The sequence below is a fragment of the Capra hircus genome, chromosome 14 (genome assembly GCF_001704415.2).
Source record: "Capra hircus breed San Clemente chromosome 14, ASM170441v1, whole genome shotgun sequence".
Lineage (NCBI taxonomy): Eukaryota > Metazoa > Chordata > Mammalia > Artiodactyla > Bovidae > Capra > Capra hircus.
In genome coordinates, this window is record NC_030821.1 from 26,964,876 (window position 1) to 26,984,041 (window position 19,166).

Sequence of the window (19,166 nt, forward strand, 5' to 3'; positions counted from 1 at the left end):
ATTTCTATAACCTCCTTATTTATCACCTTGCTTCCTCTCTTGCCTCTCCAGTCCCATAAATGGCCAAACTGATCTTAAGATGGAAGTCAGATTGCATCATTCTCCTGTGTAAATTCCTTCAATATCTTTCCATCACATCCATAATAAAGCCCGGATCCTTCACACAGCACATCAAAGCTCTCCATGCCCTCTCCCACATGTAGCTGTCTAACTTCAATACCTACCACATCTCATCCTCTGCTCCTTGGCCAACCAACACTCTCCAGCCACAAAAATGCTAAATTCATTTGTATATCAGGACCCTATACTCATTCATACTGCTCAGGTATCTATTCAAATGTCTTCTTAGAGAATAAATCCCTCCTCATCCTATCAAGAATGGTTTTCCTCCTGCTCCCCTCCATCATTTCTAGCCTTTAAATTTTCTCCTATATTTTTTGTAGTGCTTACTTTAATCAGAAAATATATTGTGCATATGTTTATCTATTTTCTCATTCCCCAAGCATACCCTCAGGAGATTATAAGCTCTCTGTTTTATTCATCATCACTATATCTCAAATAGCTAAAAAAAAAATGCCACGCAAGTAATAAATACCCCAAAATGCTATTATATGATGGAAAGAATAAGTATCCAACAGAGCTGATTGGTGACAAATTGTAGTTGACTGTGTCTTAGGACTTTTTTCATTGAGGTATAATTTACATACAACATTATAATAGTTTCAGATATATAATAATTCAATATTTGATGAAATGATCATCACAATATATACTGGAACTTTTTGCCTTTATTTTTATCTTAATTGACACCTAGAATTTTTCTTAGTTTCAAAAAATTATTCAGATCAATTAATGGAGGGTGACTTCCCTGATGGCTCAAGTGGCAACAAAATCTGCCTGCCAACGCAAGAGACATGGGTTTAATCCCTGGGTCAGGAAGAGTCCCAGGAAAAGGAAATGGCAACCCCTCCAGTATTCTTGCTTTGAATACTTGCCATGGACAGAGGAGCCTGGTGGGCTACAGTCCATGGGGTCGCAAAGAGTCGGACACGACCAAGTACACACAGTGATGAAGAGGAGGAGGAGCTCCCACTGAGATGTTTAGCGCCAAGAGGTCAAGTGGAATGTGGTTCCATCTGGTTACAATGGTAAAGGATCTGCCTGCAATGCAGGACACCGGGGTTCAATCCCTGGGTTGGGAAAATCCCCTGTAGGAGAGCATGGCAGCCCACTCCAGTATTCTTCCTGGAGAATCCCATGGACAGAGGAGCCTGGTGGGCAACAGTCCATAGGATTGCAAAGAGTCAGTCATGACTGAGGTGACTTACCATGCTGGAAACTGCATTTTTCATGGACTGGTGCTATGTGTCACAAGATTTTAAACCACTATACAAATAAATACAGAAATTAAGGCTATATCTCCAAGGCCATGTTGAAGATGAAATTTGTTGTTCCCATCTCTTTTGATAGTGAATCCATTTTGGTATATAGCTTCTATGGTAATTGAAGTATTAGGGATTTGCTTGTTACAATGGGAGAAGTTGTTTTGTAATGTTAGAGCCTTAGTCATGGCAATGCTCCCTGGCCAGAGACTATCAGGAACATACCTATAGTTGAAAAAAGGCTGAGTTTATTGATTTGTTCTAAGAGGGATGTTTACACACCATGGGGAACTATGGGGAAGCTCAGTAAATTCTGAAGAAGGACCTGTAGAATCTGTTCTTGTGTTAGGTTTGTTTGAGCATGTGTTGGGAATATCCAGGTGAGCAGAGCTCTGCTCTGGATTAGATGCTATCTAGATGGAAAAGTAATTCTATGATTAACTATCTTAATAAATCATATCTGTAAGTCAGAGGAATGAAGCCAGGCTATATACGTGATTAACAGAGATGTAGCAGTCACTCATATCAGCTAGGCTAGGGGAATGATTGATCATTTGGCTTGGATGATGCTTGTGCTTTGTCTATGTTCAGACATGATTACAAAGTGGTCTCGTTTTTGTCTTGATCTGTCCTGGTCACCAAGTGGCCTTATCTGCTGCTCCTAAGAGATGCAAATCCTGGAGTCCCATTGCCCCTTCCCCCACCACCGCCACATCCAGGGAAGGCTTCAGCTCAGTCGTGGCAAAGTGGAAGTCTGTGGGCCAAGTCTGGCCTGAAAATATGTTTTACCTGGACTGCTCAGTATCTGTTAAAAGTTAAATTAGTTGCCAACATTTAAAACTGGGAAGAATATAATATATTCTTATATTATATTATATATATAATGTTATATATATAATACAATATATTTATATTTTACATAATATAAATCCAAATGTCCGATTAGCCTGGGGGAAAAAAAAAAACATGAACTCTGGCAATACTGAGTCCACTTTCCTGCCTGGCAACGTTCAGCTGGAGCTGGGAAGAGGTTGTACATGGCCTGCTTCACTCATTTACGTGGTCCTGTTAGATATTTGAGTTTGAGCTTCTGGTTTGTTCCTTCTCTTCTATTTCTTCCCCTGTCATCACTCTCAGGGGTTTTCATAGCCTCTGGTTGGCTCAGATAACACCTTGGATCCAAGTCTCCTGACCTTCTTACAAGATGAACTTTGCTCCCATCTTATCTGTTTCATACTTCTATGTTGCCCCTAGTACCTTATCACCAGTAACCACACCACCTGCCAAACCTTCAAGAATGTTTGACTTTTTGACCACAACCCCAAATCCTCTAACCACCGCACTCTAATTCCTACTGAAATTCTTGATTTACCATGTCTAGACTCAGAATTTGTAAATCTCACCATTTTTTTCCCTACTCAGCATCCTTTTCTAATTCACTCCTCCTTGTCACTGCTGCTTAACCCAACTTAGATTTCATGACCCATCATGGTGCCCCAAATCCAACCAACCACTATATGAATTCAGTTATCTACCTTTCTATGCCTGCATTAGATGGCTGAATGCTGCTAGAGAAATCACACAGCCAGACCAAAATTGGCTAGACTTTAAATTCATTTAAAACACAACAGAGCATCAGAACTTTTCAGATTTCCCTGATGTTGTTGTTCAGGTGCTAAGCCATGTTTGATTCTTTTTGTGACCCCAAGGACTGCAGCACAACAGGTTTCCTGACCTTCACTGTCTCCTGGAGTTTGCTTAAACTCATGTCCATTGAGTTAGTGATGCCATCCAACCATCTCATCTTCTGTTGCCCCCTTCTCCTCCTGCCCTTGATCTTTCCCACCATCAGGGTCTTTTCCAGTGAGTCGTCTCTTCATATCAGGTGGCCAAAGTACTGGAGCTTCAGCTTCAGCATCAGTCCTTCCAATGAATATTCAGAGTTGATTTCCTTTAGGATTGACTGGTTTGATCTCCTTGCAGTCCAAGGGACTCAAGAGTCTTCTCCAGCACCACAATTCAAAAGCAGATTTCCCTAGAATGATCCTTTTTCCTTTTTAATCCTCTATTTAAACCCTTCCCATCTCCTCCCCAACCCATCAGCCTCAGTTAATAACATCATCTCAGCTCCCCTAGAGTGAGAGTCCAACAGAGCAGAGATTTTGTGTTGTTTAGCACAACTGTTTAGGCAAGGAGTATGTAATAAAATGCCTGGCTACAGTAAGAACCTAATAAATATTTGCTGAAAGTTTATTTCAAAGTGAATATTTTTCCATCATCAAATCTACCAACTGTGCACATACTCATTCTTCTCTGCACTTCCTACCATTCCATGGAAGAAGTATCTTTTCTCATATTTGTGTTCTACAATTTGGGGCTTCCACATTATATTGAAATAAGAAGTCTGATTGAATTTGAAAATTCATCCATGTCATCACAAGATATTTCAGCATTACATTTGTTGAAGACTGGTAGTAGACAAGCCTTCTATATAGAACATTGTATGATGATGATTATAATGAGAGCTAACAATTACTTAGCACTCATATTTGCTCAGCACTTTCCAAGGGCTCTTCATACGCCATCCTGTTTAATCTGCTCAAGGACATGAGATCAACACGATTTTTTTTTTCATTTCCATGTAACTGAAGTACAGAAAGGCCAAGAAACTTGCCCGCATTCTCATAGCCTAGAAACAGTAGAGCATCACTCTTACCCACTATGTTCTGCTGCCTCTTTAAAAGACATTCTAAAGACAAAAAATCAGTACAGATGGTCATAGTGGTGGGAGATGAAGAATGGAAAGCATAGACAAAAGGAAGAAGAAGCTTGATGTTTCTACCTCTAAAATCACCTCAATCTGTATCCATTGTGTCTCCATTGCTACTTCCTAACCCAAAGCCACACCATTTTTCACAATAGCCTCCTAACTTTTCTCTGTGACCTGTTTTTCTCCTCAGAAACACCAATCAACAGTTTAAAACATAAACCAGATCTTCAAAGGATTTCCATGGCATTTTGTATAAAATCCAGACTTATTGCCATGAAAGATCCATCTGTCTGCCTATTCTGACCTCTGCCTTTCCGATCACATCTCATCCAACTATCCCAAATGCCACATTGAGGAACTTTGGAACAGGAACCTTCCTTCATTCAGGGCAATTGCCTGGAATGTTCTTCATCTTGGCTGTCTACCCAGCTGGCTCATTTGCAGCCTTTGGATCTCAGCCCAAATGTCACCTACACCAAGAGACATTCCCCAAGCAGCCTATGCATGGTAACTTCCTCTCTCGAGTTACTTATCACATGACTCTATTGCCTCCATAATTTAGTAATATCTAAAACTACTTTGTTATTCATTCCTTTTTCTTGTTTGTCTTTCCAAATCAAATGTAAGCTTCCTGTCTTTCTGTTACTCTACTCTAACCTACCAGGACAGTGTCTACAGTTTGATTGGTACACAGTAAGTATATATTTAATTACAAAATGAAATGAGGTATTGTATATATAACTCAGCACAATTCCAAAATCCCTACCAGTATCACACTAACAATTGATCAATTACTGACTTCATAAAATGAGTCAAACTAATTTCTCAATATAGTTTGATGTAACAATAGCTCTAGTTAAGCCTAAGTCTTCAAGTCTTGTTGCTCCTAGTTTCTTGGTGGTTTATGAAGGAAAGTTGCCTGGTTTTCTTCATCGTGTGCCTTGTCTTCTCAAGTCACACATTATTTTTCTTGTTTTTAATTTACAAAAGTCCACTATCAGGAGACAGTGTTTTCCTTCGACCATCTCTGCAAATATTGTAAATGAGGAGTAAGATCCCTTAATTGGTCATTTCCAAAATATTTGCTTCGATTCAGAAGCAGTCAACATGCCAACACCCCCTTTCTCACACAGCTTTTATCTCTTAAGAAATAAAAATAGAAATAATCACTTCCATCCTGAATAATTCTGTCCATAAGTGGTTACTTGGGCATGAAAAGAACATCTAAAGAGAATGAGTAATGCTTTACTTCAAGTCCCCTTGTCGATTTGTACATTAAAAGAAATAAATTGCTAAGCTTTAAATTTTAGGGTAAAAATAAATAACAGACCTCCTCTAAATTATCCAAGGTTATTTACCCCAAGTATTTATTTTCCCCCCAATTCTATTTATTCAAATGCTTTATGATGTTTAGAAAATATGCTGAACTTTTTAGGTGCTACATCTATGCACTCAAAGTTTGTATACAATCTACATCATGAAATCTTGAAGTAAATAGCACCCTTTAGTGAATGGTCTGGTTCTTCAGCACATTTGTTTCTCTGTACAGCATAATTTTCTAGTACATACAGAATTTGCCCCACATGTTAAATGCACAATAGTTCAATGATTACCCAGATTTTCTTTGGAGTCATCACCATTCAGCTTATATCTAACATGAGTTTTACGTGGGTAGTTATTCACAAAGTCACCTTTTCCCCATTATATTTCTGTTATACAGATTAAATAACCTAAATTTTTTCATTTTCTCATCCATTATTTTTTTTTTAATTTGTAAATTACTACCCTGGCTCTCTTTTAAGCTGTTGAGGGGTGAAGAGGTACACCATACCATCATGTCTGCCCCTTCCTATCCAATGACAGCATCTCTCATGGTGTTATCATCTAAAACTGAGCATTCACGTTTGGTTCTTTCCTTGCTAACACCTTTATAGACAGCTGTTGGTTTGGAGGCAATGATCAGTATTTGGAACACTCTGTCAACACTACCATGCTAAGTCTAGGTAAATAAACTATTTTTGCTAGAACAAAAGAATGAGACAGAAAGTAGAACTTTTCTTTTCTACTTTCACAGGCTGAATCTATCACTTTCCAAAGCAATGTCATCCAATAATGCTGTAGCTTCTCTAAAACCAGAAAAAAATTATGCCGTGAAAGAATTTTGAGTTGGAGTATAGTTTCTTGCAGTATGGAGTTGTGCTGCTGAGCTTCTATTTTTAATAATCAGAGCATCCTTAGAAAATCAGCTTCCTCCTAGAAAGATCGAGGAAACTAATTGAACCCACGTTATAAACAACACTGAGAACAGCAGGAGAAGGAAACCAGGAAGACAAGTATCATGTACAGTTGCTATTCTTAACAGGCGGTGGGAGAAAGGAAGCCTCGGCCTGGTAGTAGGTCTATTTAGCGTTCCTAACATGTGATGGCCACCAGGGATGTGGTGGGAGATGAGGGCAGCAGTCCGCTTTTGATTAATGAGCTCAGACAGCGAAGCAGTTTGTACCCATGTCCTGCAGGGTGTACAGGAGGAGATTCAAAGGGTTACTTTTAATTTACAAAGCCTTAGCTACCTCTGGCTCCTTTTGCATGGCAACAGCAGGTCAATATTAATGGAGAATTTTTGTTTTCAAGCAGCAGCTCTGGAGATTTGGGCTTCTCAAAGATCTATCCGTGGTTTTATATTACTTGGGCTTTAGTTGCTAAATATTTGCAGCCCATGATCACTTTCCAAAATGAAGCTCTAGTCCTGTGAGATAAAACAAATACTGATGATTGCTTAGAGAAGTGTTTTTGACAGACTCAAGGAATCACATGGTTTTCTTCCATATGCTTTTCACTAAATGCCTCATTTATTCTTTCATTCCTTTTTAAACCAAGATTGAAGAAACAGTGGATACACTTATTAAGTCCACTTGATCGCATCGTTTTCATTCCATAACCCACTGATCTTTTTCTGCTTTCACCAAGATAAGGAATCCTGTGAATGCCACCATTGACCACAGCCCCTTTCTGTCTGGGCTTATTCTGGTGCGTCTGCTCATGGGCAGTCCTCTCTTCCTTGAAACTCTTCTGCTTTGTGGACTTCAGCCACACATTCTGGATCCCCTTTTAAATCTCTATTAACCCCCTTTTCTGTCCACTCGCTGAAATTTTCTGGTCTCATTGCAGATTCTTTGATCAACCATTCTAAACCATGTCTGCCCTTTTCTGTGAGCTCAGGCTTAAATACCCAACTGCCTGTCAGATATCTCTAGATGGTTGTCCCATAGCATCTCAACCTCCACATAGGGAAAAACAAATTCATCATCTCTGTTCTTCCCTTTTACATCCAGTTTCAGTAAATGCTGCTGAAGTGTACCCAGTCTTCTAAGCCAAAGATCTTGGAAATGTGTTGAGGCTACCTGCCTCCTCACTCCTCTTCCTTTCCATCCTTGTTCCATATGTACTTGAAATGCAAATAAAATCATCAAGACCTGCTGATTCCACCTGCAAAATAGTGAGTTCTACTCTTTCCCACCCCACTTAGAGAAAAGACAATACATTGATGCCAATGCCAAGAGATGATGAAAGTATCTGAAAAAGATTTTGAAGCAGCTATTTAAAAAATACTTCAGCAAGCAGTGCTAAGTTTTTTAAAATTGATTAGTTACTGAAAGAGGTATGTTAAAATCTGCCATGATTGTAGATTTGTCAACAATCTGAAGAAATTCTAGGTAGATAAAGAACTGTAAAACTATAAAATTGGTGACTGTTAGTAGTCTCTCCTTATTTATTATGACCTTGACACTTTGAAGAGCACTGGTCAGTTACTTTGTACAACATCCCTTAAATTTTTCTGGTGTTTTCTCAAGATTAAATTGAAGTGGTACATTTTTGGCAAAAATAGCATGGTATTGGGATACTTCAATTTTTTATTTTATAATCAATATCCTGGCAGGGGTTTAATTTGAGACTGAGCAAATATCTTACATCTCTTCAAACATTAGAGCACAAATTTTAGCAGTGAGTGATGGTTCTTGCCTGTAACAATTATTACTGCAGTGTTTTCATAATGATTTTCTATTTTTCTCATTTCTTCTACACTTATTACTTGGAATTCTTCTGAAGGAAGAGCTGTCCCTTTGCCTTCATTTATTTATTTATTCAAGAATGCATTTCTATGAGCATGAACTCATGTATTTTTATTCTGTTCTTTAAAATATAGTCTAATACGAGTGTTATTTTTGGTTACTCAAATTGTTCCAGCTTTGGTCTTTGGGAGCTCTTTCAGACTGGCTCCAGTGGTTTTCAGCTTGACACTCTCTGCATCTTTTATCAAGTATTTCCTTATTTTCTGCAACCATAAGATGTTCCGTGTTAGTCTTGCATTTTACATATCCCGGTCTTGGAATCGAGCACTTTTACCAGGAGCCCTTGTTCCATTATATTGGAGAATAGTCACAGAAAGCAAGATTTGAATGCTACGCATAATCATTGTCACCGGGTTGTCATTTGTTTCAGACCCTCTCGGCAGGCAGAGCTTAGTTGCGCACATGTGTACATACACTAGTGCATGAACATACATGTAGCAAATTTATTTCTATGTCTATTTGAGTACATGTATTAAAAAGCAATAGGTTCACACCAGTACCTCAGATTTCAAAGTATTCTAGCCTTCCTCCTTTCCTTACTTGTAACTTCTTTCTCCAATAGTGAAAATTTTGGCTTTATTTACAATATATTTACTTACTTATTGAGCCTCCCTAAATACATAAAGTGGTTTTTTAATTACCAATCTGTATGCCATGAAAAACATTTGCTGGCTAAGATATTGAACTTGTATACATTTTTTGGTGTCTTTATCCAGGGAAAATACTGTTTTGTAAAGTAAGTTAATTCTTAACTTTCCCACCAACAATGTGGATGATACCTGAGGATATTATCCTGAGTGAAATACTCCAGACAGAGAAAGACAAAAATTGTGTGGTATCACTTCTCTGTGTAATCTTAACCAAAAGTCAAACTCAGATTTTTTTTTTATAATTTTATATGAACAACTCTTCAGAATAGCAACTCTAACCAAAACCTTTAACCCTATATTTTTAACAGATCCTTTTCACTTTCTTCAAATAGTCCTAAAAATACCAAGACAGAAACTTTACATTTCTATAAAGTTATGTCACTTAAAAGGCTTATGTTAGATCTTTTCAGATATTCATTTGTTTTTCTAATGTAAGTACAAAAAATTAAAGTCTGAAATGGATATAAAATATTCTTCAGCTCTTTCATCTGTAAATTTGCTGTCAAAGAAAGAAATTTTCTTCCTTCATACATTTTGCTTCTCTAAGGTTTGGTTTTCTTACTATAAAATGATTAAGATTAGAGTAGCAAGTTTCCAATGCTCTTTTCAGGAATAAAAATGTATAAACTAAAACATTTCTTCCTTCCACTTGATCCCCATTGTTCTTGGGTTTTGCTTTTTCTACATTTTCTATTTCGGGTTCCTTTTATGCTTGATTCTGACATATATTATGGGGCTAGGACACTTCAAACTTCACTTCCAAACTGACTTGTCATCTCCTTTCATTTAGGTTATGCTATATAGGTACACAAACACACACACACGCATGCACGAATATAGTTGACCCTTTCACAATACAGGTGTGAACTGTGTGGGCCCACTTATATGCAGATTTTTTATCAATAAATACTACAGTACAGTACTACACAATCGGAAGTTGGTTGAATCTGCATATGTGGAAACTTGGATAAAGAGTATGATGTCAGCTGTGGACTTCATATGTCAGCATATGTCTTTCATTATATTAAGGTACATTTCTTCTATACTTAATTTGTTGGTTTTTTATCATCAACAGATGTTGAATTTTGTCAAATGCTTTTCTACATCTATTGAGATGATCATATGTTTTTTTCTTTAATTCTGTTAATATGACGTGTTATATGTATTCATTTGCATATGTTAAATCATCCTTGTATCCCGGGGATAAATCTCATTTGATCATTGTTTAAGATCCTATTAATGTGCTGCTGAATTTGTTTTGCTAGTATTATATTGAATTTTTTGCACCTACATTCATCAAGTATTTTGGCTCTGGTTGTCTTGATTGGAGTGTACTTTTCTATGTTTGGTATAAGGGTATTGCTGGCCTTGTAGTATTTGTTTGGCAGTGTTTGATATTTTGGAAGAGTTTGTGAATGATTAGTGTTAGATCTTCTTTTAATATTTGGTAAAATTCACCAGCAAGGCTGTCTGGTCCTGGATTTTTTTTCTTTGGAAAATTTTTGATTACTGATGAATTTCCTTAGGGTTTCCCTGGTGGCTCAAGGGTTAAAGCGTCTGCCTGCAATGAGGGAGACCTGGGCTCGATCCCTGAGTTGGGAAGATCCCCTGGAGAAGGAAATGGCAACCCACTCCAGTATTCTTGCCTGGAGAATCCCATGGATGGAGGAGCCTGGTGGGCTACAGTCCACGGGTCGCAAAGAGTCAGACACGACTTAGCGACTTTACCTAAATTTCCTTACTGATAACATGTCTGGGCTCCAAAATCACTGCAGATGGTGATTGCAGCCATGAAATTAAATGATGCTTACTCCTTGGAAGGAAAGTTATGACCAACCTAGATAGCATATTCAAAAGCAGAGACATTGCTTTGTCAACAAAGGTCCGTCTAGTCAAGGCTATGATTTTTCCAGTGGTCATGTATGGATGTGAGAGTTGGACTATAAAGAAAGCTGAGCACTAAAGAATTGATGCTTTTGAACTGTGGTGTTGGAGAAGACTCTTGAGAGTCCCTTGGACTACAAGGAGATCCAACGAGTCCATCCTAAAGGAGATCAGTCCTGGGTGTTCATTGGAAGGACTGATGTTGAAGCTGAGACTCTAATACTTTGGCCACCTGATGCAAAGAGCTGACTCATTTGAAAAGACCCTGAAGATGGGAAAGATTGAGGGCAGGGGGAGAAGGGGACAATAGAGGGTGAGATGGTTGGATGGCATCACTGACTCAATGGACATGGGTTTGCATAGACTCTGGGAGTTGGTGATGGATAGGGAGGCCTGTTGTGTTGCAGTTCATTGGGTCGCAAAGAGTCAGACATGGCTGAGCAACTGAACTGAACATGTCTGGTCAGCTTTTCTGTATCTTCCTGATTCAGTGTTATAGGTTGTAGGTTTAAGAAATTTTCAGTGTCTTCTAGGTTGTCCAGTTTGATGGAGTATGTTTTGTTATTGTTCAGTCACTAAGTCATGTCTGACAGTCTGAGACCCCGTGAACTCCAGCACTCTAGCCTTCCCTGTCCTTTACAGTCTCCCAGGGTTGGCTCAGACTCATGTCCATTAAGTTGGTACTGCCATCTCATCCTCTGTCACCCCCTTCTCCTGCCCGCAATCTTTCGATCATCAGGGTCTTTTCCAATGAGTCAACTCTTCATATCAGGTAGCCAAAGTATTAGAGCTTCAGCTTCAGGATCAGTTCTTCCAATGAATATTCAAAGTTGATTTCCATTAGGATTGACTGCTTTGATCTCCTTGCTGTCCAAGGGACCCTCAAGAATCTTCTCCAACACCACAGTTCAAAAGCATCATGTTTCAGTGCTCTACCGTCTCTATCGAGTATCAGTTCAGTTCAGTCGCTCAGTCGTGTCCGGCACTTTGTGACCCCATGGACTGCAGCATGCCAAACCTCACTGTCCAACACCAACTCCCAGAGTTTACTCAAACTCATGTCCATTGAGTCAGTGATGCCATTCAACCATCTCATCCTCTGTTATCCCCTTCTCCTCCTTCCTTCACTCTTTCCCAGAATCAGGGTCATTTCCAAGGACTCATTTCTTTGCATCAGGTGGCCAAAGTATTGGAGTTTCAGCTTCAACATCAGTCCTTCCAATGAACACCCAAGACTGAGTTCCTTTAGGATGGACTGGTTGGATCTCCTTTCTGTCCAAGGGACCCTCCTTCTCCAATGCCAAATTTCAAAAGAATCAGTTTCTCAGGGCTCAGCTTTCCTTATAGTCCAACATTCACATCCATACATGATTACTAGAAAAACGATAGCCTTGACTAGATGGACCTTTGTTGGCAAAGTAATGTCTCTGCTTTTCAATATACTGTCCAGGTTGGTCATAACTTTTGTTCCAAGAAGCAAGTGTCTTTTAATTTCATGGCCGCAATCACCATTTGCAGTGATTTTGGAGTCCCCCAAAATAAAGTCTGTCACTGTTTCCACTGTTTCCCCATCTATTTCCCATGAAGTGATAGGACCAGATGCCATGATCTTAGTTTTCTGAATGTTGAGTTTTAAGCCAACATTTTCACTCTCTCCTTTCACTTTCATTAAGAGGCTCTTTAGTTCTTCTTTGCTTTCTGCCATAAGGGTGGTGTCATCTGCATATCTGAGGTTATTGATATTTCTCCCACCAATCTTGATTCCAGCCTGTGCTTCATCCAGTCCAGCATTTCACATGATGTACTCTGCATATAAGTTAAATAGGCAGGGTGACAATATACAGCCTTGACATACTCCTTTCCCCATTTGAGACCAGTCTATTGTTCCATGTCCAGTACTAACTGTTGCTTCCTGACCTGCATACAGACTTCTCAAGAGGCAGGTCAGGGGGTCTGGTATTCCCATCTCTTGAAGAATTTTCCACAGTTTGTTTTGATCCACACAGTCAAAGTCTTTGGCATAGTCAAGAAAGCAGAAATAGATGTTTCTCTGGAACTCTCTTGCTTTATGTTCCAGTAGATGTCGGCAATTTGATCTCTGGTTCCTCTGCCTTTTCTAAATCCAGCTTGAACATCTGGAAGTTCACAGTTCATGTACCACTGAAGCCTGGCTTGGAGAATTTTGAGCATTACTTTGCTACTGTGTGAGATGAGTGCAATTGTCCGGTAGTCTGAGTATTCTTTGGCACTGCCTTTCTTTGGGATTGGAATGAAAACTGACCTTTTCCAGTCCTGTGGCCACTGCTGAGTTCTCCAAATTTGCTGGAATAGAGCCACTTTCACGGCGTTCTCCACTAGCTTTGTTCATAGTGATGCTTCCTAAGGCTCATTTGACCTCACATTCCAGGATGTCTGTAGGTGAGTGGCTCTAGGTGAGTGATCATACCATCGCGATTATCTGGGTTGTGAAGATACTTTTTGTATAGTTCTGTGTATTCTTGCCACCTCTTCTTAATCTCTTCTGCTTCTGTTAGGTCCATACCATTTCTGTCCTTTATTGTGCCCATCTTTGCATGAAATATTCCCTTGGTATCTCTGATTTTCTTGAAGAGATCTCTAGTCTTTCCCATTCTATTGTTTTCCTCTATTTCTTTGTGCTGATCACTGAGGAAGGCTTTCTTATTTATCCTTGCTATTCTTTGGAACTCTGCATTCAAATGGATATATTTTTCCTTTTCTCCATTGCTTTTCGCTTCGCTTCTATTCACAGCTATTTGTAAGGCCTCCTCAGGCAACCATTTTGCTTTTTTGTATTTCTTTTTCTTGGGAATGGTCTTGATCCTTGTCTCCTGTACAATGTCAGGAGACATTGTTTGGCCCCAGTAAAATGGAGTGTATTTGCTCATGATATCTCTTATGGTCCTTTCAATTTCTGGGTATCGGTTGTAATGTCTCCTTTTTTATTTACAGTTTGATTATAGTCCTCTCTTTTTTCCTTGGTTAGCCTAGCTATAAGTTTGTCTTTTCTTAAAAAAAAAAAGAACTAACTGTTGATGTTTTAAAATCTTTTCTCTTGTTTTTTCTGTTCTATTTCATTTATTTTTGCTCTAATCCTTATTATTTTTTTTTTCCTTCTGCCAAGTTTGGGCTCAAGGCATAGAGTTAGGGCATTTGTTTGAGATCTTTTTGGTTTCTTAATTTTGGCATTGATCCCTATCAACTTTCCTCTTAAAATTGCTTTTGCTGTATTCCATCAGGTGGTGTATGTTGTGTTTTCATTTTCTCTTGTCTCAAGACACATTTTTACTTTCCCTTCCAGGCAGTCAGGCCAGGCTTTGCAGTCAGGCAGGGCCAGGAGCTACACTGAGGAGTGAGCAGGACTGTGAATTAGCTCCCTACCACCCATGCAGCCTCCAAGCGTTCCCTGGGGCTTTCTGGTCAGAAGCAGGAGGGAGCTGCACTCAACAATGAGTAGGGCTCTAAACTAGCCCCTCCACCTCCACAACCTCCAGGTGCAGCAGGAAGCTGAACTTAAGCTCAGGAAGGCTTGCTGTCTGTGGTCTTGCCATAACCCAGCTCCTTAAGTGGTTAAGCCAGATCACTCTTCAAACCCCATGGCCCAGTGCTGACACTGGCTTTTCTTAGGACCATCAGCTCTGCCTGCCATGCTCTCTAGTTGAGGCCTCACTCAAGTGTTCTAGGATTTTTTCAGTGGTGTACTAATTCCTGGATAGTTGTTAGCTGTGTTCCTTGGGAGAGGGAGCTAAGTCAGGGACCATCTGTATCACCATCTTGGTGCCATCATCTTCCGGGCTGGATAATTCTTTGTTGGGGGTGTTTCCAGTGTCTAGACAGAGCAGGGGAGCCCTGAACTGTAGAAAGTTTAGCAGGTTTCCTGGTCTCTACAGTAGATGCTGCACCAGCCAAGAATGTCTCCAAATATTGCCAGTGTCTCCTGGAGACCAAAATCCACTCCTAGTGGAGAAACCCTGAGCTGGAGGGAGACTGGAAGGAGAAAGAAATAGGAAACGATTTCTGTACTTTGTTCCTCTTCCTGACAGCGTTGCTTCAGTGCGAGCAGTTGCTCTTGTTCCCAGCTTCCTTGGGTGCTACCAGAATCAACCCCCTTGTGGCCCCTCGGAGACTCTAGTGGCTGCCACACTGGGCACTGCTCCTCTTCAAAGTTCTGATCAACTCCTCATGGTCTCTGCCCTGAGCTGCAAGCTAACCCTATTACCCTGGCTCTAGGGGGCCATGGTGGAGTGACTTCTTCATGGAGATGTTACCTCTGGCTTACTTCAGAGTCCTCATGCAGTATTAAATCCCCTGTTTGAAATATATAACATAGTCTCTGTTTTCTGAACTGGCCTTTGACTAATAAAATAATAATGACTATAACCTTGACATAGGCCAAGCAACAGAGCTGACAGGAGCCTGGGATGTTTTTCTTCATTCAACCAAAGTTTATTGGACAACTACAAATAGACAGGCCCTGTGCTAGAGTTTGAGAATAAAAGCTAAGTCCCTGCTATATATACACACCGCTATATTTAAAATAAGTAACCAATAGGACCTACTGTATAGCACATGGAACTCTGCCCAGTGTTATGTAGTAGCCTGGATGAGAGGGGAGTTTGCGGGGAGAATGGATACATGTATGTGAATGGCCAAGTCCCTTTGCTGTCCACCTAAAACTCTCATAACGTTGTTAATTGGCTATACTTCAACACAAAATAAAAACTTTAAAAAAGAAAAAATTCTAAGCGCTTGCTATTTGGGCAATAAAGAAAAGGCCTGTCAAGAGCCAGGTGTAGATGGGTTAAGCACATGCAAAATTGTTTTTTAATCCAGTGCTTCATTTGGCAGCCCACAGATCCATGTCAAGAGGTTCACCGTATTATACTTAGCTTTACTAGTTTTCATTGTTTGGGGCACATGTCCTATTTCTTTAGTTTGGTTTTTAAACTGAAAATATATTCATCTTGATATAACACACTTTTATTCTTACCAAAACCCAAGTAATTAAAATATTTTTAACTGCCAAACCATCAGCAAGGTGGCAAGAGGTTAGAAAATATATGTGCCTGATCTTTGGTCAAACATCTTTGTTACAACGTGGGGAAATAAGTCGAATTTATATATAAAGAAAAAGTTGGAGAATGGGGATAAGGTAGAAGCTAGAAACCAGTCATGATAAATGTTTAAATTTTCACAAGATCCCTTAAAATTGATTTGAGACTTCAAAGGTTAAGTCATGGGGAATTTGAAAATCTTTTTTTAAAGGTCTTCTGGTTTAATAAGAGTGAACATTTGAAGTAAAATTCCAGATCTTCTCCTCTGCCTGAATGTGTCTGGTGAGACAGGAAAGGATCTCATTTAATAAGTCGCTATCTTTTTTAAAGGACTTATTTATTTGGCTGTATCAGGTTCTAGTTGTGGCTTGCAGACTTTTCCGTGGTTGCGGCACTTGGGTTTATTATACTTATTATACTTAGCTTTGCTAGTTTTCATTGTCAGGGGCACAAGTCCTATTTCTTTAGTTGCCCTGAAGCATGGGGGATCTTAGTTCCCTGACCAGGGATTGACCCACATCCACTGAATTGAAAGGCAGATTCTTAACTGCTTGGATCACCAGGGAAGCCCCTAGTCACTGTCTTGTTTTGAGACCAGTAAAAAACGGCCTCCTTTTCTTCTGTCGTGGTGTAGCCCTGCTGTAGGATGCTTGCTAGGGAGTGCCAGTAGCCAAACTCAAGCTAACAACAGCAAAAAGGAGGATATATTATAAGAATGTTAGGATCTCACCAACACACTGGGTCTTAGGAATACAGAACTAGGGTCTAGGATTTCATCAGGACCCTATATTTTCCCTCCTTCTTGCACATCAATGTCTTTTTTTCCCCTCTCCTTATTTTTCCTAACAAAAGTTTCCAAGTTGTTTTTTATAGTATCCAGCTAGCTTCAGGCACCAGAAAGACAAAGATATGATGTGTTCTGTTCCCAAGTAAAAAACTATATAAGGGAAGAATCTCAGGTTTTAACCCAGCTTGCAACTCATCAGATGTCACCTGGAGATGGGGTCATTTTCAGTTCAGTTAAGTTGTTCAGTTGTGTCTGACTCTCTGCAACCCCATGGACTGTAGCATGCCAGGCTTCCCTGTCCACCATCAACTCCCAGAGCTTGCTCAAACTCATATCCACTGAGTCAGTGATGACATCCAACCATCTAACCCTCTGTTGTTGCCTTCTCTTCCTGCCCTCAATCTTTTCTAGCATGAGGATCTTTTCCAATGAGTCAGTTCTTTGCATCATGTGGCCAAAGCATTGGAGTTTCAGCTTCAGCATCAGTCCTTCTAATGAACACCCAGGACTGGTCTCCTTTAGGATTGACTGGTTTGATTTCCTTGCAGTCCTAGGGATTCTCAGGAGTCTTCTCCAACACCACAGTTCAAAAGCATCAATTCTTAGGTGCTCAGCTTTCTTTATAGTCCAACTCTCACATCCATACACGACTACTGGAAAACCATAGCTTTGGCTAGACGGAACTTGTCATTCAGAGCTTGGTTAATAGTGACAGTAATTATGCCTGGAGTCATCGGGAAATGGTAACAGTGGTATATTTCACTTGAGCATTTAGGGATGAGCAGGAGTTTGCCAAAATAAAGGTACACCAAGGAACCACCTCTGCAAAAGTGCCAAGGCCTAGAAGGTTCTGGAGTATGGGCAGAGTTTTTTTTTTTTTCCACTAAGATCAGGTCATAGGACACTTGAAATTAAGGAGCAGAGAAGTTAGAGCTAGTTTTCAAAAGATTTTATGTGCTGTCAAGATCCTCATATACTGTATTAGAGATTAAACTCAATCTATTAACAACAGGGAGGTCTCAGGTAAAAGGCTTTCTCAATAGTCTCCAGATTCTAGTCTAAGACCATGATTAGTAGCTGGGGACATTTGTGTCCCCTGAGAAGACACTGGGCCATATCTGGGGACGTTTGGATTGCATTACTAGGTGAGTGCTACTGATGCTAGGCCAGGGATGCTGCTGAACATGCCACAAGGCAGAGCACAGCTGCCACAGGATGAATTACCCGGTCCAAAATGTCAGCAGCGCTGAAGTTGGGAAAGCCCTGGTCTGAGATCATGGCAGTGGGGAATGCAAGGCTTCGGTGGAGATGCTTTCAAAATGCGTCGGGCGTGGCAGGGAGAGACTGTGAACGGCCCACACTGACTCTGAGGTAGCTGTCTCAGAAGGCCGGGTGGCTGTTGTTGCCATGAACTGAGAGCAAGTAAAGCAGGGCTGTGTGGAGATGGTAATAAAGTAGTCCAATAGGGTCCTGTCTATCGACAGAAAGGAAAATCCACAACCCGGAAGTTGAGAATTGTGTTTAATTTGCCAGACTTACTGAGGACAATGGCCCAGAATACCATCTCTCAGATAGCTCTGAGGGACTGTTCCAAAGAGGTAAGAGAAAAGCGAGAATATATAGGAGTTTTTGCTTGAAAAAGCAAACACATGCATGCTAAGTCACTTCAGTAGTGTCTGACTCTGTGCGACCCTATGGACCATAGCACACCAGGTTCCTTGTCCATGGAATTCTCCAGGCAAGAATACTGGAGTGGGTTGCCATGCCCTCCTTCAGGGGATCTTCCCGACCCTGGGATTGAACCCGCATCTCATGTCTCCTGCATTGGCAGGTGGGTTCTTTACCACTAGCACCACCTGGGAAACCCAAACATGTAGTCAAAGAGAAATATTACTGCTAATCACAAAAAAAAACAGACGTCTCAAGTTAATAATTTTAGTGCTTTACAATGTATGGAAAGACGTGAGAGTTGGGGCTTATTGAAATTATTCCTTTGATATGCACCTTAACTGGGCTTGTATCCTGCTTTTTGAAATCCACAGTGCCCCTCAAGGTTACAGTGGCTGATGGCTTCAGGTCAACATTCTTTGCTCCACAGACAGGCAGCATCCTTCCAATTTCCATGATGCACCTGGCAGTAAAGGAAAGGTAAATAATCAGGCAAAGGGGAAATCGGGTGCTATTTGATTATATATCACCTTTTGCTACAGTAACATAAGGAAACAGAAACTGTTAGTCCTTCAACTTGTATATCAGCATAATAGTAGTGAATGAAACCCACAGAATATTTTTAATTCATTTTTAATAGAAGTATATTTGAACTACAATGTTGTTAATTACTGCTGTAGAGCAAAATGACTCAGTTATATACACACACACATACATATATATATATACACACATACATTCTTTTTATATTCTTTTCCATTATGCTTTATCACAGGACACTGAATATAGTTCCCATGTGCCCTACAGTAGGATCTTGTTTCTT